The sequence below is a fragment of the Stomoxys calcitrans genome, chromosome 1 (genome assembly GCF_963082655.1).
Source record: "Stomoxys calcitrans chromosome 1, idStoCalc2.1, whole genome shotgun sequence".
Lineage (NCBI taxonomy): Eukaryota > Metazoa > Arthropoda > Insecta > Diptera > Muscidae > Stomoxys > Stomoxys calcitrans.
In genome coordinates, this window is record NC_081552.1 from 123,258,235 (window position 1) to 123,282,990 (window position 24,756).

Below are 24,756 nucleotides of genomic sequence, written 5' to 3' on the forward strand. Positions count from 1 at the left end.
CACATTAGAGCTACATATTGCTATAGTCGGTATATAAGTGTGGTTTGAGGGAAGTTTTTGAGGTGAGGCGTCCCTGAAACACTTGGAAATGAAACAGATACCGATTTGAGCCCCTTTTTGCCATAATCATATATATGTCCAGCTTGAGAGGTATGTAGAGTGGGGCGGGCACCCACGCACTTACCTCTGAAAAAATATCAGCATCGTGCTCTACTCTCAAATGTCTTTAATTTGAGCTCCAATTCCCATTGGTTTAGGGGGAGTTTATGGGGTGACACGACCCCCAAACATTTGGCCTCAAAATTCGATATCAAATTCGTTTTCTACTATCAAATACCTATTATTTGTCGCCATAGAAGAAAATCATGACCGGTGTAAAGGGAATTTAGAGGCGGAACCTGAAATAATATCAGCATCGTGCTAGGGCACGATTTTGTTTGAACCCCATAATCTCAAGCATTTTGAAGGAGGCTATCTAGATATTCAGGGCTACAGGTCTCGTTCAGATTAACACTAATTAATTTATTTCTGTCCTATTCTATCCTGATCGGCCTTCATATATTATTTTTAATTCCTTTTTTGGGTAGGATAGGGGGAGGGGTATTGCGATCTGATATGTCCTTTCATTTGAGTACAATATATTCTCGGTCATCCTTCATGACAGTTTGGCGTTGCATTTATTGGGAGGAGAGGGTCTATCCTCCCAACGCTAAGAATCAATCGACAATTTATTTGAGTCTTTAATTGTCGCGATCTACTGTTCTATGGAAATATATACTTAGACACTTTGGACCAAATTCTTATAACAAATGTGTACTCAGATTCCAAACATCTTTCGTTTGATAGCCATGCCCCAATCGGTAAATATGTCCTGATGAGAGGTTTTGGGGGATGGGGACGCGCCTCAGACACCAAGGAATAAATTTTATATCAGCATTCTAGTCTACCTTTAAATAGCTTTCATTTGATATCCATAATATCCCAATTGGTAAGTTTGTCTTTTGCCAGACACAAAAAAAAAATTGTGTCAAATTTTTGTATTCTACTTCTAAATAACTTTCATTTGATACCCATATTGCTCAAAGCGGTTAAAGTGTCCTGTTAGGTGGTGTTTTTGGGGGTGGGGTCCCCCAATACTTGGCGTAACATTTTAATGCCAAGTTCTACTCTTAAATACCTTAATACCTCTTGGATTTATTTGGGGGTGGGGGACCCCCGAAAAATTAAGAGTGAAATTTATATACCAAATTCGTACTCTACCATTAAATACCTTTCATTCATACCCATATTTTCCCAATCGCTACACATGTCCGTTCGGAAGGGTTTTGGAATGGGGCGTCCCCCCAGGTTATTTGACCCCAAAAGTTTTTGCCAATTTGGTGTTTTTGGGGTACCGTAAGGTGGCATACAATTTCGCTTAAATCGGTGCACGCATCTCCGAGATCTGGCGTTTTTTAAAATTGGGGTACGAGGGAGGGTCCGCCGACCCCTTCGGATACAAAAAATGTTGTACTCTATTTTCACCGGGGACCCAAACTCTACCATCCGTGAACTTTTCATGAAAATCGGTTTAGCTGTTTTTGAGTCTATACGGAACAGACAAACAAACAAATAACCAAACAAACAAACAAAGCGCAACAATTTCATTGTGATATAATAGACTAGCTGAGCCCGGCCCGCTCTGATGCGCCCGATAATGCTATTTTGGAGAAAAGTACTCTTAATTTGGAGATTTCTGCCAAATTTCAGTTGAGAATATATTACAATTTTCTGGATTTTCTACCCACAAATATCTTATATTTAAACCCCAATAAGTAAAATTCCTGTTTAAGTGTGTGGTGGATCCCCAGAGACTTGGTCTCAAAAGTGGGAGTCAATTTCGTGCTCTACTCCCTGTCATCTAAGATTTATACTGCCATGGTCGTAAATATGTCCGATTTGAGGATTTTTTGTGGGTAGGGTGACCCACGCAACACTTAGTCCCTCAATTTGATATCAGATTCGCTTTTTACTCTCAAATGCCTTTAATTTGATACCCATATTGTAGGAATTGGTCTATAATCCGTTTGGGAGGTTTTGGGGTGGGGTTTTCAGATTCTGATAAAAAAGTGTGCTAATAAAATTTCGCTTAACTCGCCGTACCCATCTCCGAAATCTGGTGTTTTTTGGAAACTATTTATAAAGCCCGTCTTAGAGTGGGAAAGTTGAAAAATAATACCGCAAACAAGTGCAACAAAGTCATAACGAAGATAAATGCTGTATGATCAGTCTTCACCCCTCTGCCTTCCTTCTGTACATGTTTGCTTCTCCCAATTAGCGCCATTTTGGCTGTTTTCAATTGGATCAACTAAATCTATTTGAAAACAACCAGTAGATGGCGCTAAGTTAAATGTTACTGCTACTACTAGCTTGAAGTGGCTTAACGTCAATAACATTGATCATCATGTGGTAGATGTCTTTAAATGACTATATGACTACCTTTTAAAGAGTCATCATTTAGTTTTTTTTTTTTTAAACAAACCAAATTGCCATATTAAACGATTTTCTGTGGTAAAGAACTAATTTGCCAGTCTATATATTTAGTGTGGTGGCGATAGTTCTTACTATTAAACCATGTAAAATTTTGAACAAAAAAGTGTTATGCAGCTGCACGTCGTTTGGTCTTGTCTATCGGTGAGCTAAAAATGGTTGCAATTTTGACGTTAAGGTTTGCAACTCCTCCACGCTGAACGTCATAATTTTTGGGGTATGGCGTCCTTGATTTATTTGGGATTGATCGACTGTTTTGGGGTGAGATGATCCGCTAGATGTAGGAGCAGAATGAAGATATCAGTCCACAACCTAATATCTTGAATTTAACCCCATATTGTCATAACTGGTGCATACAGCCCTTTGGTGGATGATGTCTATATGAGGGTTGTGCGCCATACTCCATCTGCCACTTGAGTACATATTTGAATGACGCACTCTACTCAAAAATATCTATCATTTGATCCCCTATTGTTTTAATTGGTCAAATAATCAATTGGAGGCGATTTTTGAAGGTTAGGCGCCACCTAGATTCTTGGACACAAAGTTTAATGTTATATTCGTAATCAACTCCCAAATTCCCTTCATTTGAGTCTTATATAGCTATTATCCAGTAAAACTCCCATTTGGGAGGCCTTTTGAGGGTGGTATGATTTTCATTTGAGTCCCATATGGATATGAACGTCCAATATGTTTGTTTGGGGAAATTTTGGGGTTGAAGTTACCCCTGGGCTCCTTGAACCCTACTTTTAATACCATATTCGTATTCTATTCTCCAATACATTTCATTTGATATCCATATTGTCTCGATCGGTCAACCTTGATTTTGGGTGGTGTTTTAGGGTAACGGTGGAGGATCCGCCTCTCTCCAATATCAACAAATAATATAGCCTACTAGCTGACCCGGGCCCGCTCCGCTGCGCCTTCTTTTACTTTATATGGAACAAAAGTTTTCTTGGAATATTTATTTTCGACAATTAAAGATCTTTTAGTGAAATACCATGCTACGAAAATAGTATATCGATTGACTAACAGTTTAACAATATAAGTGCTTTTATGTGAATTCCATATGATCTTTATTGGTCTACGAATTTAAATTTGGATGTAAGGTGATGTCTGATTTAGTGGTGTTTTCGGGGAAGAGGTGGTCTCCCAGATACTTGGTCCTGAAAAAAAATCAGCATCGTGCACTTGTCTCAAATACCATTTATTTAAACCCCATATTGCCATTGGATGAAGAGGAGTTTACAGGATGAGGCGTCCCCCAAACACATGGCCCCAAAATAGGTTATCAAATTCGTTTTCTAATTTCAAATACCTTTCATTTGAGCCACATATTGGCATGGTCGAAAAAATTTTTTCCTTTGAGGGTGTTTTGGGAAAGGGGTGATGCCCTAAATACATGGTTCTACATTTGGATATCAAATTCGTATTCTACTTCCAAATACCTTTATTTGAGCCCCATATTGCGATGGTCACTAAAAAATTGCTGTTTATGGGGTATTTTGGGAAAGGGGTAGACACCCAGAAAATTGGTCCCGAAAGTAGGTATCAAATCTTGCTCTATCCCCAATACCTTTCATTTAAGCCCCACATTGACATGGTCGGTAAATATTTAGGGTTGTTTTGGGGAGTGGGGTGGTCCCCCAAACACAAAGCCCTGAAAATATATCAACAACGTGCTCGATTCTCATTTATCCATACATCATTTATTTTTACCCCATACTGCCATTGCCCTCAAAATTGGATATCAAATTCGTTTTCTAATCTCATTTAAACTCCTTATTGAAAAAGTCAGCAAATATGTCCGGTTTGGGGTATTGGCCCTAGAAACTATGAATATTTAGTTCCACTCTCTTTAAGACCCAAATTGTCTTGGTGAGCAAATACGTCCTATTTGAGGGTGTTTATGGTGGTGGGACGTCCGCTAGACAGTTGGCCCCTAATGTTTATATCTGATGCGTGGTCTACTCCCAAATACCTTTAAATTGAGCCCCATATTTCCATAGTCGGCGAACATCTGGGGGGAGTTTCGAGGGATGGGCGGCCACTCAGTGAGTTGGCCTTGAAAATTTATATCAGATTAGTGTTCTACTCTAAAAACCCTCTTATTTGAGCCTCATATTTCAATAGTCAGGGGTGGCTCCATAAACATTTTTCCCGAATCAGATTCGGGCTTTACTTCCAAAGACCTGATTTGGAGAGGCGGCCCCCCAAACACTTTGTCCCATATTTGGATATCAGATTCGAATTCGAATATGGGGCTTAAATAAAAGGTATTTTATTTAAGCCCCATATTATCATGGCCAGTAAATAAGTCTTGTTTGGAGGTGTTTTGGGGAATGGGTGGACCCCCAGAAACGTGGTCCCACATTTGGATATCAGATTCGTATTATACTCGTAAATACCTTCAATTTGAGTCCCATATTGCTATGGTCGGTAAATATGTCCGATTTAGGGGTGTTTTAGGGCTTGGGGTGGTCCCCCCAATTGGATCTGGCAATTGGATATCAGATACGTTTTCTTATCCTAAATACCTTTCATTTGAGTCCCATATTGTCGTTATTGGTATAAATATATGTTTGGTAGGTTTTAATGTGGGGCAGCCCCCCTAGGTACCCCATCCGAAATTTGGATACCAAATTTTTATTTTTAGGGTTCTATATGAGAGCACACACAATTAGGATAAGGGGGGGGGGGGGGGGGGGGGTCTGCGCAATTTTCACCAATTTTCACCACGGGGACAATATGTACCATCTGTGAAAATTTCAAGTAAATCGGTTTTGAATCTATAAGGAACACACAAACATACAAACAAACAAACAAATCTACAAACAAACACAAATTGATTTTTATATATAAGATTCCTCGTTCCTGACCATATTCGTAATCTATTCCCGAATACCTTTCATTCGAGTCCCATATTGTCATTGTTGTCCAATACGCCTATTTGAAGAGGTTTTGAAGTCGGGGCAACCCCTTAGGTACTTGGATCCAAATTTTGATATAAAATTTGTATTCTACTCCCGAATACCTTTCATTTGAGTCCCATATTGCCCCGATCGGTCCACTTTTATTTTTGGTACTATTGTGGTAAGAGGAAGGGTCCTTCCAGCTCCTTCCAGACCACTCCCCACAATCTGTGAAAATTTGAAAGAAATCGAAACGGACAAATAAATTTACGAACCCACAAACAAACACAAATTAATTTTTATATATAGATATTGTCGTCAACTAAAAATAACTTATGTCCTCGTAAATAATGATAATGTGCAAAAGAAGTTCAAGAAATCCACTAATTGATGTTTAATTTTTCTTTTCGGGAAACGTAAGTGTCAAATAAAACTTGTTCTCATAGAAAAAGAATTTTTGTAAATATGGAATTTGTCTCGTCAAATTTCATTAAAGTTTATCGTACATAACAATTAAAGAAATGATTATTCGCAAAATTTGTATATCCTCCACCATAGGATGGGGGGTATACCAATTCGTCATTCTGTTTGTAACTACTCGAAATATTCATCTGAGACCCCATAAAGTATATTTATTCTTGATCGTCGCGACATTTTATGTCGATCTAGCCATGTCCGTCCGTCTGTTCGTCCGTCCGTCTGTTTGTCGAAAGCACGCTAACTTCCGAAGGAGTAAAGCTAGCCGCTTGAAATTTTGCACAAATACTTCTTATTAGTGTTACGATATCCAAAAACTGTGCCAAGTATGATTCAAATCGGTCCATAACCTGATATAGCTGCCATATAAACCGATCTTGGGTCTTGATTTCTTGAGCCTCTAGTGTGCGCAATTCTTATCCGATTGGAATGAAATTTTGCACATAGTATTTTGTTATGATATCCAACAACTGTGCCAAGTATGATTCAAATCGGTTCATAACCTGAAATAGCTGTTATATAAACAGTCCTGGGGACTTGACTTCTTGAGCTTATAGAGGGCGCAATTCTTATCCGATTTGCCTGAAATTTTGTACGACGGATTCTCTCATGACCATCAACATACGTGTTTATTATGGTCTGAATCGGTCTATAGCCCGATACAGCTCCCATATAAATCGATCTCTCTATTATACTTCTTGAGCCCCCAAAGGGTGCAATTCTTATTCGAATTGGCTGACATTTTACACAGGTCTCCAACTTATAATTTAATTGTGGTCCAAACCGGACCATATCTTGATATCGCTCTAATAGCAGAGCAAATCTTTTCTTATATCCTGTTTTGCCTAAGAAGAGATGCCGGGAAATGAACTCGACAAATGCGATCCATGGTGGAGGGTATGTAAGATTCGGCCCAGCCGAACTTATCACGCTTTTACTTGTTTCTTTTTTTGTTTTGATTTCCCATTCTTTGGAACATTTTTTTGTATTTCACTTTGTGTTATTAATTCATCGTGATTTAATTTTAGTTCATTTCGGGTTTTTAAAACGCAAAGTATTTTTTTTTTTCGTGTCGCTTGTGCTATTTGTTAACTTTTAATTTAATTTTTTGTTTAATGTGAAAAAAATGATTAAATTTAAAGGGAATTAGATTTGTAGTCTAAGTTCCTTTGGATTTAATCATTTTAATAGTGAAAACTGCCGGTTTATTACGGGTGACAAACTTCGGTCGTCGCGAGTTAAAATGTTAAAAAAAAGAAAATTGTTTATTAATTTAAAGGGACTTAGATTAACAATCTAATTTCCTTTAAATTTAATCACTTTATGTGCAAAAAATTGGAAAAAAAAGGTTTCGGTTGTCGCGTGTGTTTGTGTGTTAATGTCGTATTTGGTAAAAAAGTTCAAAAATAAAAACAATTAAGAAAATTTAAAAATGTTCAATAAAAAGTTTAGTGAAGTGTTTTAGTGTGAAGTGAAACAGAACATCCAGGTAAAAACTCAATTTCATCCGTTTACTGTAATTCATTTAAATATTCGGTAATGGATGAAATTGTGTCCTTAACTGGATGGAGCAACGTATATAAACTCCAAATTTTCATAAACTCCAATTTTCTGGAGTGTTACAGGGTTCCATCGTAGAATGAAACCCTATAACAGTTGGAAATTTGGGGAAAGTAATTTCTCTCTTGTATAAATCTCTTTCTAGGAGAGAGCTATCCATTTGGCGCGCTGTCAATGGAAATCGCGCAAAATTTCCATTATTATATGAAGGAAAATTCTCAGTGCGGTCGAGAATTTATAAAAAAGTAAGTAAAATTCTCAGTGCGTTTGAGAATCAATTAAAAATAATGAAGTTCGTACTGTGCCGGCGGGAGAGGAAACTTGGCGAAGTGGATATCCACTTCGTCATGTTTCCAAAAGACGATATGGATCACTCGTGCGCTAACCTGCGTATTAATAAAAATGAAGTTCATAGTGGTACACGGCTATGTGGTAGACATTTTGAGCCGGATTGTTTTCTAAAGCGTCGTCTCCGCAAGGGATCCAGGCCTACCCTGAATTTAGGTAAGTACCCTCGTTCTGTCCCGAATCTTATATACCCTCCACCATGGATCGCATTTGTCGAGTTCTTTTCCCGGCATCTCGTCTTAGGCAAAAAAGGATATAAGAAAAGATTTGCTCTGCTATTAGAGCGATATCAAGATATGGTCCGGTTTGGACCAGAATAAAATTATATGTTGAAGACCTGTGTAAAATGTAAGCTAATTCGAATAAGAATTGCGCCCTTTGGGGGCTCAAGAAGTAAAATAGGGAGATCGATTCATATGGGAGCTGTATCAGGCCAAAGACCGATTCAGAGCATAATAAACACGTATGTTGATGGTCATGAGAGGATCCGTTGTACAAAATTTCAGGCAAATCGGATAATAATTGCGACCTCTAGAGGCTCAAGAAGTCAAGATCCCAGATCGGTTTATATGGCAGCTATATCAGGTTATGAACCGATTTGAGCTATACTTAGCACAGTTGTTGGATATCATAATAAAATACTTCGTGCAAAAATTCAATCAAATCGGATACGAATTGCGCCCTCTAGAAGCTCAAGAAGTCAAGACCCGAGATCGGCTTATATGACAGCTATATCAGGTCATGGACCGATTTCAACCATACTTAGAACAGTTGTTGGATATCATAACAAAACACGTCGTGCAAAATTTCATTCCAATCGGATAAGAATTGCGCACTCTAGAGGCTCAAGAAGTCAAGACCCAAGATCGGTTTATATGGCAGCTATATCAAAATATGGACCGATTTGAACCATACTCGGTGCATTTGTTGAGTGTCATAACAAAACACGTCGTGCAAAATTTCATTCCAATCGGTTAAGAAATGCGCACTCTAGAGACTCAAGAAATCAAGACCCAAGATCGGTTTATATGGCAGCTATATCAGGTTATGAACCGATTTGAACCATACTTGGCACAGTTGTTGAATATCATAACCAAACACGTCGTGCAAAATTTCATTCCAATCGGATAAGAATTGCGCACTCTAGAGACTCAAGAAGTCAAGACCCAAGATCGGTTTATATGGCAGCTATATAAGGTTATGAACCAATTTGAATCATGCTCGGCACAGTTGTTGAATGTCATAACAAAACACGTCGTGCAAAGTTTCATTCCAATCGGACAAGAATTGCACACTCTAGAGGCTCAAGAAGTCAAGACCCAAGATCGGTTTATATGACAGCTATATCAAAACATGGACCGATATAGCCCATTTACAATACCAACCAACCTACACTAATAAGAAGTATTTGTGCAAAATTTCAAGTGGCTAGCTTTACTCCTTCGGAAGTTAGCGTGCTTTCGACAGACAGACGGACGGACAGACGGACTGACATGGCTGGATCGACATAAAATGTCGCGACGATCAAGAATATGTATACTTTATGGGGTCCCAAACGAATATTTCGAGTAGTTACAAACAGAATGACGAAATTAGTATACCCCCCATCCTATGGTGGAGGGTATAAAAATTTGGTATGGGACATATTTACCGAACATTTCAATATGGGACTTAAATGAAAGGTATTTGCGAGTAAAGCATGAATCTGATATCCAAATTTGGGACCGAATTTCTGGTGGTCCACCCCTTATGGGGCTTAAATAAAAGTTATTGAGTGTAGAATACGAATGTGATATCCAAATATTGAACCAAGTGTTTGGTGGGCCCTTCCAAAAACAACCCACAAACAGGAGTTATTTACTGACCATGGCAATATTGGGCTCAAATGGGAGTAAAGTATGAATCTGATATCAATATTCGGGAAAAAGTATGTATGGGGCACCCCACCCCCATAACACCACCCATATAGGACGTATTTGCTGACAATTCCAGTATGGGGTTGTAATAAGAAATATTCGAGAGTAAACCACGAATCTGATATATATTTTCAGGGCCTTGTCACTGAACGGCTACCCCATCCCCCATAACACCACCCATCATTTCTTAATCGACCATCACAGTCAGCTCTGTATTCACCTCACTCGTATTTGCAGTGAACTATGTGGCTGAAGATTTAGTGGCAGATATCTTCAGATTTCAATAGTTGGGGGGGCTAATGCTAAGTCGTACAATCGTCCGCATATGATACGATCTTTTGCCGTCTGGAGAGGGTGGAATGGAGGATAGGTAGAGTTTAAGCGGTGCCGGAGATATCACACCACCTTCGGGAACTCCAGGTGGGGTGATTTCATTCTGGTCTGGCTGGACAGTTAAACAGATGACGTGTGTCGTGTGGTCCCTGGTCACAATCGGGACATACATATTGCACGCCGGCATCAATCCTTACTCTTTAAGAGATGAAGCGGCTGCATCTGCCTGATTGTAATTGAGCCAGAACTACTCTGGTATGCAATTTATTTACATGCAATGAGAGGCGGTCGTTCTAAAAGAATGGTATCGCGTCTGTTGATCTACGAGAACTGATACATTTGCGTAGCATAACTTACCACAGACCGGTCAGTTGGTTTGTACCTGGTCAATAAATCGCAAATTGTGATTCAGCGTTTCAGGCCTGGCTGGAGGGAATTGTTGGCGATGTCCACAGGCATGGTACAGGCATGTTTTTCGGAGATGAAGTCCTAGAGATGAAGTCTATTGAAATTGGAAAAATATTACTTCAGATTTCGATACAGCTCCCATATATATGTTCGTCGGATTCGCAGTAATATTGCAATCAACTGGTCATTTGTTGACCGATTCTCTCGAAATATGGCAGGAAGGATTTTCTCTTGACTCTCGACATTGCTGGTGAAATTCATGGAAATCGGTTCAGATTTAGATATAGCTGACATATATGTATATCGCCTGATTTTGCATTTATTGACCAATCTTGCCAAAATTTTGCACAATGGTTTCATCGACTACTGCTACAATATCTGAGAAGTTTGCTCGTAATTGGTTCAAATTTAGATATAGCTCCCAGATATACGTTCGTCAGATTTTTGGTAATTTGCATTAATGTTGTCATTTGTCAACCGTAGTAATTGCAGTTTGAACATATTTGCTCGTACTCTGATACGGATTGTTAAATAACCCATCTAAAAACATCCGCAGAGGTCCATCAAAATTGGTTCAGAATTGGATATAGCTCCCACCTTGTACTTATAGCGTAGGTGTAGGGTATTATACAGTCGGCACCGCCCGACTTTTGCCCTTCCTTGCTGGTTTTTATTACTTTTTTCGGTTCTATCCAACTGTGCGTCAGCATACGCGAGTAGCATGTGGTCTCTTGTGGGTAGTGTATGTACCTATTTACACCTGAATCTCAAATAATTTACTGCAGCCGGATGTTTTAAGGATCATTTTTATACCCTCCACCATAAGATGGGGGGTATACTAATTTCGTCATTCTGTTTGTAACTACTCGAAATATTCGTCTGAGACCCCATAAAGTATATATATTCTTGATCGTCGTGAAATTTTATGTCGATCTAGCCATGTCCGTCCGTCTGTCCGTCCGTCCGTCCGTCTGTCTGTCGAAAGCACGCTAACTTTCGAAGGAGTAAAGCTAGCCGCTTGAAATTTTGCACAAATACTTCTTATTAGTGTAGGTCGGTTGGTATTGTAAATGGGCCATATCGGTCCATGTTTTGATATAGCTGCCATATAAACCGATCTTGGGTCTTGACTTCTTGAGCCTCTAGAGTGCGCAATTCTTATCCGATTGGAATGAATTTTTGCACGACGTGTTTTGTTATGATATCCAACAACTGCGCCAAGTATAGTTCAAATCGGTCCATAACCTGATATAGCTGCCATATAAACCGATCTTGGGTCTTGACTTCTTGAGCCTCTAGAGTGCGCAATTCTTATCCGATAGGAATGGAATTTCGCACGACGTGTTTTGTTATGATATCCAACAACTGTGCCAAGTATGGTTGAAATCGGTCCATAACCTGATATAGCTGTCATATAAACCGATCTTGGGTCTTGACTTCTTGAGCCTCTAGCGTGCACAATTCTTATCCGATCAGAATGAAATTGTGCACGACGTGTTTTGTTATGATATCCAACAACTGTGCCAAGTATGATTCAAATCGGCCCATAACCTGATATAGCTGCCATATAAACCGATCTTGGGTCTTGACTTCTTGAGCCTCTAGAGGGCCCAATTCTTATCCGAATGGAATGGAATTTTGCACGACGTGTTTTGTTATGATACCCAACAACTGTGCCAAGTATGGTTTAAATCGGTCCATAACCTGATATAGCTGCCATATAAACCGATCTTGGGTCTTGACTTCTTGAGCCTCTAGAGGGCACAATTCTTATCCGATTTGAATGAATTTTTGCACGAAGTATTTCGTTATAATATCCAACAACTGTGCCAAGTATGGTTGAAATCGGTCCATAACCTGATATAGCTGTCATATAAACTGATCTGGGGATTTGACTTCTTGAGCTTTTAGATGGCGCAATTCCTATCCGATTTGGCTGAAATTTTGCATGACGTATTTTATTTTTACTTTCAACAACTGTGTCAAATAAGGTTCAAATCGGTTCATAACCTGATATAGCTGCCATATAAACCGATCTGGGATCTTGACTTCTTGACCCCTAGAGGTCGCAATTATTATCCGATATGCCAGAAATTTTGTACGACGGATCCTCTCATGACCATCAACAAACGTGTTTATAATGGTCTGAATCGTTCTATAGCCCGATACAGATCCCATATAAATCGTTCTCTCTATTTTACTTCGTGAGCCCCAATGGACGCAATTCTTATACGAATTGGCTGAAATTTTACACAGGTCTCCAACATATAATTTAATTGTGGTCCGAACCGGACCATATCTTGATATCGTTTTAATAGCAGAGCAACTCTTTTCTTATATCCTTTTTTGCCTAAGAAGAGATGCCAGGAAAGAACTCGACAAATGCGATCCATGGTGGAGGGTATATAAGATTCGGCCCGGCCGAACTTAGCACGTTTTTACTTGTTTTTTTTTTGTTTTTTAAAGGGAAAAACGAGCTAAGTTCGGTCTGGTCGAATCTTATATTTCCTTATCCGCAGATCGCATTTGCCAAGTTCTTTGAACAAATTATCATAGCCATTTAAAATTAAGGTGATATGGGAACCACCGTGATGCATAGGTTAGCATGACCGCCTATCGTGCCCAAACGCCCGGGTTTCAAATGCTGCCGGCGAGAACACCTTAAAATATTTTTCAGTGGTGGTTATCCCCTCAATAAATACTGGCAACTTTTCAGTGGCATTCCGTTCGGACTCGGCATAGAACAGGAGGTCCCCTTATCATTGAGCTTAAATTTGAATCGGGCAGCACTCAATTGATATTGCGAGAAATTAGTTCTCCTCTGATTTGTTCCGTAATGGGATATTTGGGATATACTAAACCACATATATATGTTCAGTTATAAGCCGATTTGTAATATACTTGCTTGGTTTATGGTTTAACCGGCTAGAAATTGAGACTTAAAAAGTCAAATGGGAGATCAGTCTTTGGATGTAGAAATTGGTAACAAAGCACCATTTCCGAAATCTTGACACAAATCGCTAAAAAAATCAATATTTGTGCAAAATTGCAAGTGCTTAGCTTTACTTCCAAAGTAAGCATGTTTTCGATCGGCTGACGGACGGACAGGAATCGCAAGATCCACCCAAAATATCATTACTATAAAGTATATTTACACGTTGCAGGCCTTAGAGCATTATCTGGATATTTAACAAAAGGGGCTACACTGAAGTCAGGGCCGATGTGTACTGAAATTCGATAATAATATGTTAAATCTAGAAAATGGTCTATATGAGGACCATGCCGAAAGTTTAACCCATGTGTCACAAACTTGGCACTGATGTAGAAGCCAGTAGTGTCCTTAGAGCAAACAAACAGGCAGACGAAGAAATGACAGATAGACACACGGATGGAAAGATGAACCTAACTCGACTGTTTCAAATATTCAAAATTAATTGCACAAAAATGCACTTCGCTCCATTGATGACAAATCGCTTTCATACATATACTACTTCTGATTTGTACAATATTTGTGTAAACTCCAAAAATCGGGATTTTCCGTTATTTTTTTCCCAATATCCGGGAGTCAGATAGTCGAGCAATCCTAGGTGTAGCATTAAATTTAGTAAATCAGACTGTGTCGTCTTCAGTGTGGCTGTGCAAATAGACGACTAGTCGACAACATCATATATCATTATAGGTCCGATAACTGCAGTATATACCTAGTTAATGACTCGCGGTTTAAACCCCCAACTTTTGCAGGTGTATGGAGCAAAAGTTGCCTTTCCTGTTTGTTTTTCCTGTTTCCTAAAATGTTTGATTTGAAGTTCAATTTTCTGTACAGTAAAGCACGAGGATATTTAACACTTTCACAAATAGACCACTCTCTCCTTCCAAGGAGACAGGTGCCACTTTGGGTAGCTTGTATCTTCTGCTGAAAAGAAGTACTTCCTTCTTATACAAGTTATGCTTAGACCATTTTCGTTAACGCACTTCGATGTCATGTAGGGACATAGGGCTTCCTGAAGTATATCTGCGTATGAGTGCCGAAAAACTTTTCCTTAACGGCAACCGCCACATCATGTACACACGCGACCAACCAACCAACTTAGGGGCATGGTATAAAAACAATTAGAGTTTTTGTAAGTAACACGGAGGTCCTAACTTAAATTTCCTTTTTCGAGGTAACTTTTTAGTACTTGGAGAGCACAACAATCAGATTACTGGCTTAGATGTATGTTCATAGAGGCATGGTCTTCCTGATTCCATGATCTTCCCTGTTAACATTGTTTGCTCAAAACAGCTACCTACAGCAACATGTGTGCAATCATTTGTGTGGAATGCAACAACATTTTGTCTTGTTTTATGTTTTGTTCTCTTTTAATGTATTTTTATTTTAGGTACTGTTATTTTTGTATTTTTTAAAAACAAAAATAAATTTTTTTTTTTAAAATGCACTTAAAACCATTATCTTAAATAAAGGTTAGGGAAAAGAAATAAAAAGAAAAAAAACCAAAAGCCCTTCATGGGTCACATATAATTTAAAGAAGTAAGTACGCCATGATTTGAGGTGAGTCTTTGCGGAAGCAAAAAGAAATTAAAGTTAAGTAATTTAAATTTAATTTAAATAATTTAATTTTAATTTAGTTTTAATAAATTGGTTTAAGTGTTTTTAAACACTTCAAAAATAAAGATAATTTTATTATTACTTTAATTATTTATTAATTATTATATTAATATTTATTATTACTATTAATTATTAATTATTATATTAATATTTAATAATTATTATATTTATATTTATTATTACTATTAATTATTATTTATTATATTAATATTTATTATTACTATTAATTATTTATGCACTTATTTATCATTAATAATATATAAATATATATATATATATATATATATATATATATATATATATATATATATATATATATATATATATATATATATATATATATATATATATATATATATATACATATATATATATGCATACACGCATAAAATATATTTTTTATAGCATGAGCATTTTTTCTTTTTATTACATGCGTGGAATGTTTTATGTTTTTGTTTTCGTAATTCTTTCCTCTCCTAACAGGCCACTGCGATCAGGACATATATTTGTCCGAATTCATCGTTAAGGTCCCCAAAGTGCGAATCCGCGCGTGTGCACTTAGAGGTTGTGACTCCACAAGCTCCACCCGCACCATGTTAAAATTTCCGACAGATGTCGAGAAGAGAAAACGAGGCAATGGCCAACCTCGGGGTCATATTTATTTGTGGACGTCATTTCCCGGATGACATGGTTGGACGCCAGCAGTTGGTGGAATCTGCTTTCCCCACTTATTTTCTTGGCGACGAGATGAACTTTGAAGCTGCCATTGATCCTGCGCAGCGGAAGCGGAAAATGAGCGAAGGGCCAATATGCATGGACGTTGGCACAGAAGCTACCAACGATATCCATGTAGAGGAACTTGATGTACGTCCAGGTACATCCAAGGAATACCGGGGCCCCCTTAAGGATACACCAGTCGTCGCTAATTTATTGGAAATGGCCAAAAAAGCAAAACTTGGGCAAGAGATTGAGCGAAAAAAGACCCAAGAAGCCCTGGCGGAAGTTGCAAAACTTCAAAAGAGCGTCCTGCAGCTTGCGGAAGAAAACCGGCTCTATAAAAAAGCGCTGCAGAGTTTATGCGAGAATAGCGTAGATGTTTCGAACGCAACACAAGGCGCGCGCATATTTGCAAATGCCATTTCAAAACCACCCCGCTCTTCACCTCAAATGTCCAAAGGCCATGGAATATTTAAGAGAGGAAGAAGATTTCAAGCTCCCTTGCCAGCGTAGATGGATCCCCGTGAAACATTTGAAGCCCGGAATTCAGCCCATTATGGTAAGAGGCCTAAAGGAGTTAGCGGCCAATATGGAAGAGAGGGACCGCTATGCAATGCTGCTGTTCGATGAAATGGCATTGAGAAGCGAATTGTCAAATTGTGAAGAAGATGGAGATGAAGACCTAAACTGCAAAGTGCCAGTTTTAAATGAGTTAGATTGTGAGGTAGACTTGGGTGATAACTGCGTTGTTAATAAACCAGCAGATGAGCTAAAAACTCTTCAAAATGTAGAGAATACATCTGTTAATTTTGATAAGAATGAGGCTCTTTTGCTGAACGAAACAATGGATACGATATCTGCAGATGAAGTTTCTCATGATACTTTGTCTGCAGATGAAGGGTCCATTATAATCTCTGCAGATACTTTATCTGCAGATGAAATTAGCAACGCCAGGTGGAAACCATATCCGCAGATGAAAACTACGGATTTGGTAACTTCTTGGCAGATTTATCGGTCAACGAAGAAGGAGCATTGAGGTATTTTGCCGGCTACAATGAACGATGGCTTATGAAGAAGGGACACCCCAACTGCACTTGCCACGAAGATTTGACAAAAGCCGACAAAATAAGCGAAGTGTCAGAAAACTTTATTGCTTTGCGAAATTACACTGAGGATTTGCGTCTTTCAAATCCCAGCGATGAATTCTATAAAGTTATTCTTGTACACGTTTCGACTTTTATTCGCATCCTCGAAAACAATCTTGAAATGGTGGGAATTAAAAAAAAAATCATGGATGAAAGTCTGAAGGCGATAAAATGTATATCACCTGAATTTTTTGACGAAAGACATCCTTGTTGTGGCCACAGATTGGAAATTCTCGACCATTTCACCATGGTCCTTTTGCGCAATAAAGGACAATGGATACCCGAGGCTCTTTCGGTAGCAACTGCAAAGGAGATGGAGAGAAGAAAAATCCAAAAGGAATTTCATTCTCTTCCGTCGTAAAACTTTGTATTGTAGGGTAGCTTATCATATAATAACTAATTAATACGTCGAAGTTATCGGTTTTGGGGGTCGCCAACACATCGGTTTTGGGGGTCGCCAACACATTGGTTTTTGGGGATCGCTAACACATCGGTTTTGGGAGTCGCTAACACATCGGCTTTGGGGTCGCTAACACATCGGTTTTGGGGGTCGTACAAATGTCCATTCGAGGTCGCAAAATATTTCTTCGCTGTCGCAAAATGTTCCTTCGCGGTCTCGAAAATTCGCTTCGCGTTCTTCAAAATGAGGTAGTTTGCGAAAATTTCTGATAGTTAGTCCGCGAATTCGATTTCGGTTTTCGTAATTCCGTGCACTAGGTGGGTCTCGAATGTCCCAATTAGATGAAACAAGTAAAAACGTGCTAAGTTCGGCCGGGCCGAATCTTATATACCCTCCACCATGGATCGCATTTGTCGAGTTCTTTCCTGGCATCTCTTCTTAGGCAAAAAAGGATATAAGAAAAGAGTTGCTCTGCTATTAAAACGATATCAAGATATGGTCCGGTTCGGACCACAATTAAATTATATGTTGGAGACCTGTGTAAAATTTCAGCCAATTCGTATAAGAATTGCGTCCATTGGGGCTCACGAAGTAAAATAGAGAGAACGATTTATATGGGATCTGTATCGGGCTATAGAACGATTCAGACCATTATAAACACGTTTGTTGATGGTCATGAGAGGATCCGTCGTACAAAATTTCTGGCATATCGGATAATAATTGCGACCTCTAGGGGTCAAGAAGTCAAGATCCCAGATCGGTTTATATGGCAGCTATATCAGGTTATGAACCGATTTGAACCTTATTTGACACAGTTGTTGAAAGTAAAAATAAAATACGTCATGCAAAATTTCAGCCAAATCGGATAGGAATTGCGCCATCTAAAAGCTCAAGAAGTCAAATCCCCAGATCAGTTTATATGACAGCTATATCAGGTTATGGACCGATTTCAACCATACTTGGCACAGTTGTTGGATATTATAACGAAATACTTCGTGCAAAAATTCATTCAAATCGGATAAGAATTGTGCCCTCTAGAGGCTCAAGAAGTCAAGACCCAAGATCGGTTTATATGGCAGCTATATCAGGTTATGGACCGATTTAAACCATACTTGGCACAGTTGTTGGATATCATAACAAAACACGTCGTGCGAAATTCCATTCCTATCGGATAAGAATTGCGCACTCTAGAGGCTCAAGAAGTCAAGACCCAAGATCGGTTTATATGGCAGCTATATCAGGTTATGGACCGATTTGAACTATACTTGGCGCAGTTGTTGGATATCATAACAAAACACGTCGTGCACAATTTCATTCTGATCGGATAAGAATTGTGCACGCTAGAGGCTCAAGAAGTCAAGACCCAAGATCGGTTTATATGACAGCTATATCAGGTTATGGACCGATTTCAACCATACTTGGCACAGTTGTTGGATATCATAACAAAACACGTCGTGCGAAATTCCATTCCTATCGGATAAGAATTGCGCACTCTAGAGGCTCAAGAAGTCAAGACCCAAGATCGGTTTATATGGCAGCTATATCAGGTTATGGACCGATTTGAACTATACTTGGCGCAGTTGTTGGATATCATAACAAAACACGTCGTGCAAAAATTCATTCCAATCGGATAAGAATTGCGCACTCTAGTGGCTCAAGAAGTCAAGACCCAAGATCGGTTTATATGGCAGCTATATCAAAACATGGACCGATATGGCCCATTTACAATACCAACCGACCTACACTAATAAGAAGTATTTGTGCAAAATTTCAAGCGGCTAGCTTTACTCCTTCGAAAGTTAGCGTGCTTTCGACAGACAGACGGACGGACGGACGGACGGACAGACGGACGGACATGGCTCGATCGACATAAAATTTCACGACGATCAAGAATATATATACTTTATGGGGTCTCAGACGAATATTTCGAGTAGTTACAAACAGAATGACGAAATTAGTATACCCCCCATCTTATGGTGGAGGGTATAAAAATACAATTCCCAAAGAAGAAATCATGAATATTGTTTTTTTTATATTGGATGATTTTCTATTTTTGTATATTTGAATTATAGATTTTTTTCTCATCCAATAATTTAATACATAAATTTTTATATTCTTAACTTGCGATTTTTTCTTTGCGATTTTTATTTAAGTAATCTAATTTTTATTTATTTTTGTTTTTGTTTTTGTTTTTCTAATTATTTATTCTATAGGTAGGTCGCGAACGTGCAACGTTTAATAATCATTGCAATATTTGGTCACTTGTGACCAAATTAGGTAGAGTATAGGTGGGTAATTGTTGCCCAATCAGAAATAGGAATGAAAACCCAAAACAGACTACAAAAGTTTGAAAATGAACTAATTTAATTTTTTTTTTTATTTTTTCTAAAAAAAACTATTGTTTTTTTGTGTTTTTAATTTTTTTTTTGAGGGTACATAAAAATCCCCTCAGTGCTGTATTCTCTACTCTTTAGAAAGTACAGTATTATTAGATAAATTAGGAGGCTGGCAAAAATCCTTCACCTGAACCCTGCACGAGGGTGCGGGCTGCTACGGGTTCTCAAAAAGAACTTAACGAAGGACTAAATGCAACACATCCGCTGCAGTCCATGGGTTGAAGGTTAAATAATAGATTTATGCCGATATATGACGGCACTTTGCCAATACCGCCTGGTATTATTTTGTTCGCGTCATTGGCAAAGATTTTTAATACCATTTGCTATCACTTCAATACCAGACAAAGGAAGCTGTTAAGAATTGATGGCGTCAAATTCATATTCTTTTTTTACATTTATTTAAATATTGTTGCCATTATAAAATATTAGTTCAACCAATAAATAAAATGTTTTCATACAATTTGAGTGCGTAAAAACCCGCTCAAATACTCGAAAGCGCTGCTATGTACGTATATTCATTTGAAAACCACTCTGGGAATCAATGGATATGGAATCAATTGTTCAAAACAAAAAATTTTGGTTGGTCACGATGTAATATTACTTTTTGTAATTTTTTACATTGATAATCGAATTAAAAAAAGATTTAAGTTATTTTCCATGGTTTTTCGTTTGGTACATTAGGAGGTGAAATAATCAATAACGGTTTAATATTAAAAGATTGGTATTGAAACCTATCATTTATACTAACCACTTTATGTTTCATTCATACCAAATGGTATTGCTTTTTTACCATACGGTGTTGCTTACTATCAATAACGTATAGTACTGAAATGAGCAAATTTGGTATAAACTTTTTCTGGGTGTATCCTCACTCCCCTTTAATCCACTATGGCGCAGAAACATATCGATACCATCAATCCCACGGCAGCCGCTTGTACGCACCGGATTAAACCGATGGAGTCTTCATCGGCAAGAGTTGTCGCTCAGTGTACATGCTCTCCCACAAATTGGACCTCTATGTTCTCGCCTGTGTGGTGCTTACAGCTATCCCATACCACCTATCACCCCCCTAATTCGACCTATTTTCACTTAAATGGTCGTATTGACCCCAGTCAATCGATACACGATTAACTACCAAAGCAGTGGTTTTAGGTGTAACTTGTGTTTAGTTAAAAATAAGTGCCATATAAATGTTTACTTTGTGCTTAAATTAAAGACTTTGTACTATTTTTCGTGGGGCTATGAAAAAAACACATGTCTTTGCAGACAAGCCCGCTTTAATTGACGCATTGGACGACAACATTGAAGCATTTCTTCGTGATACCGGCTGAAATGTTGGAAAGAGTAAACTAAAATTGAACTATGCTAATGGACCATTGGGGGCGCAATCACGGTCAACATTTGCATGAAATAATCTTTAAACATTTAATTGTATGGACGGTGCTATCGATTTATTCTCATTATCATTATCAGCATTATCATCATCAGCATTAGAAGGGGTTAACCACCGTTGTCAATCAATCCCATGGGCAGGCAATATGGTCAGAATCGATATATAGCCTGATACAGCTCCCATATAAACCGATCTCCCCATTTTGCTTCTTGAGCCCCGAATCTGACTATAACTTGTGTGCTCCTCCTCCGTCCTTATTCATTGTTCTTTGTTGGCCTAGGGAAGGTTAAGTTTGTTTCCCGGAAAGCTTGGGTTAGGATAGGTTTAAGTGGCAGTCTGCCATCAGACGCACTTACACGTTTTCCCCTATTATGATACCATAGGAACAAGAGAAGGAAGATGCTTTCTAGTTCCAACCGTATGTGTCTCGTCTCTCTGTAAAAACCACAAAGTTTTTATTGAAACAATCTAACAGCGCACGACGATTTTTTTTTCACTTACCGAACGTAGAATAGCGCCTTGATCTTCTGTCCTTTTTTTATAATCTCTAACACCAACTTTCAAGGTGTCTCCCACTATTTAATCTTTCCATTTACCTTTTTTCTCCACAGCAATGACGATGACAATTTCTTTTAATTCATTTTTACATACTTCAACTTTGATTGACGTCATTTCAATGTGAATTATTAGGGGTTGTCTTCTTCTTATTTCACTTGAAACCGAATGTTGGAATAAAAAGAAATACGAAATATCGTATGTTCTACCCCTTCAATCCAAACATGCTGTGTCTTTAAACTTTGTCACTCGTTATCTCGAATTGCGGTCTAAAGCCAACTCTTCTTCTTTCTTACGCTCTTTTGGACATTGGGCCTCTATCGTGATTTCGATAGATGGACATGGCTAGATCGACTCAGAATGTCGAGAGTATATATATACACTTTATTGGGTGTTAGACGAATATTTCGAGGTGTTACAAACGGAATGACTACATTAGTATATGCCCACCCTATGGTGGTGGGTAAAATAATTTGCAAGCGTTGTTCGTTTGTAAGACGATGCATGGTTGAATTATAGACCAAAGTGGAGATGTGTGACAGTGAGTCAAAACACGAAACGTGCATAAGCTGTTGAAACCAGTTTTCCCTAAAAGATAATAGCTAAAAATCACCCTTTATATAAGGATCCGAATCATCTATGCATAAGGGCCGAAAGGGACTTGCAGATGACATTCAATTGGACTAGAACCTCTTCACGTGTAAAACGAATGTGGGCCAATTTGACTCATTTCATTTCCCCGTGAGGTGGTGGTTAGGTTGAAAAGAGGGTGCAGATATTATTTCGCCCCATGCCACTATGGACAAACACCATAACCAGTAATCGGCTTGTTGTGCGCTCTAAATATAAAAATAAATAACCTCGAAAAAGAAAATCCTTAATTGTTTTCCAAGCCACTCCCCTAAGTTGGTTCATGTCTTGTATAGTGTGCCCACTTAAGTACCGATCTCTTTTAGCTGCGAAAACCGGGCAATGACAAAGAAAATGCTCCAACGTCTCATTATCGTCCCCACATGCTATCACTTACCGCACCGATTTTGCATAAGTGATTCCGTAGTCCTATGAGTCCCGTTATGGTACCAAAAGCTATACTGACCTCCTTCCTACTTCCTTTCAGTAATAGCCTCGTCCTTTCACGATCCGGATCACCCATAGGAAAGAGTGAAAGAGCTGACGATTTGGCATTGAAGGACAGAAGGCTGCCATCAAATCGTTATTGTTTTGTTACTAAAACCAAAATAAAAAATCATTGAAAATAATTTTGTCTTATTGTATTTTAATTATTTATGTATATTATTAAAATTAACAATTTTTATACCCTCCACCATAGAATGGGGGGTATACTAATTTCGCCATTCTGTTTGTAACTACTCGAAATATTCGTCTAAGACCCCATAAAGTATATATATTCTTGATCGTAATGTCATTTTAAGTCGATCTAGCCATGTCAGTCCGTCTGTCCGTCTGTCTGTCGAAAGCACGCTAACTTTCGAAGGAGTAGAGCTAGCCGCTTGAAATTTTGCACCAATACTTTTTTTTAGTGTAGGTCGGTTGGTATTGTAAATGGGCCAAATCCGTCCATACTTTGGTATAGCTGCCATATAAACCAATCTTGGGTCTTGACTTCTTGAGCCTCTAGAAGGCGCAATTCTTATCCGATTTAACACGTAGTGTTTTGGTATCACTTTCAACAAGTGTGCTAAGTGTGATTGAAATCAGTTCATAATCTGGTATAGCTGTCATATAAACCGATCTAGGATCTTGACTTCTTTAGCCAATAGAGCGCGCAATTCTCATCCAATTTGGCTGAAATTTTGCATGAGTTGTTTTGTTATGGCTAAGTATGGCGTAAATCGGTATAGAACCTGATATAGCTGCCATATAAACCGATCTGGGATCTTGACTTCTTGAACCTCTAGAGAGCGCAATTCTCATCCGATTTGGCTGAAATTTTGTACAACGGTCAACTCATGACCTACAAGGTCAACTCATGACCTTCAACATACGTGTATAACAACGTCAGAATCGATCAATAGCTTGATACAGCTCCCATATAAACCTATCTCCCGATTTTGCTTCTTGAGCCCCTACAAGGCGCAATTCTTATCCGAATGAACTGAAATATTACATAATGACTTCTACATTGTTCAGCATTCATTTATGGGCCGAATCGGACTATAACTTGATATAGGTCCAATAGCATAACAGTTCTTATTAAATATTCTATGTTTGTCTAAAAAGAGATACCGCGCATAGAACTCGACAAATGCGATCAATGGTGGAGGGTATATAAGATTCGGCCCGGCCGAACTTAGCACGCTTTTACTTGATTTTTTTTTTTTTTTTTAATTCGGATTTATGAATATACCTATCAGAGAATTGCATGAGTTCCTAAATTTGGCACTCAAATGCCACTTGTGCCAAAGCAAGTGCCTGTTATGCATGCCACATCAAAACAATGAAAGCTGGAAACGCTCTTCATATGACCAGAGAGCAAGAGTTGATCGAATGTTTCATCAATCGTTCAGTGGCTGTGCTTTTCAATTTGAGTGTCGGACATAGTTTGTTGTTTGCGAATGAGCACAACACAGATGAGTGCCATGGGAAGCCAAAGCAAGCAGAGGAATGCCACAAACAGACAAACAAACGGCAAATACACATAGATCAACAATGTTCAGCCCTTCATGGTAGCGTTGATGCCAAGTCACACGCATTCAGTGTTGCCGTTTTGGGCTTTTTCTACTAAATTTGCTCGGATGGAATTGTAAATTTTAGGATTTGGTCAGATGGACTGCCCAAACCGATTTTGGTAGATTTTCAATGTGATCGACAGTTTTTCTTTTAGTAGCACAGCGTAAAAATTTGTCATTTCGAAAAAAATTGATCAAAACTTTTATCTTTGGGAAAATGTTATCAAAATTTTGTCGTTTTAGAGAATATATCAATATTTTGTCTTAAGAGTAAATTTTAAGAAATTGTAAACTGCGGTCGGCTAGTTGAAGATTTGGTAGTTTTTTTTTGAACATGTTTGGCAACACTGCTTCCTTATTTCCATTTTTTC

General features: G+C 38.4%; 1 protein-coding gene across 10 annotated transcripts in view; it reads right to left on the reverse strand.

The window, feature by feature from the left end:
- LOC106094859 (uncharacterized) overlaps positions 1 to 24,756 on the reverse strand; it is a 150,505-nt gene that overhangs the window by 86,279 nt on the left and 39,470 nt on the right. For 2 of the 10 annotated variants that reach the window (XM_059370877.1, XM_059370871.1), the window contains exon 2: positions 22,723 to 22,922. The exons of 6 other annotated variants lie outside the window; for them this stretch is intronic. The gene's annotated coding sequence lies outside the window, so the exon portion shown is untranslated. Of the gene's footprint in view, positions 1 to 10,432; positions 10,451 to 22,722; positions 22,923 to 24,756 lie in introns of those variants that run through there. 2 more of the 10 variants (XM_059370872.1, XM_059370878.1) reach the window with 2 other exon arrangements.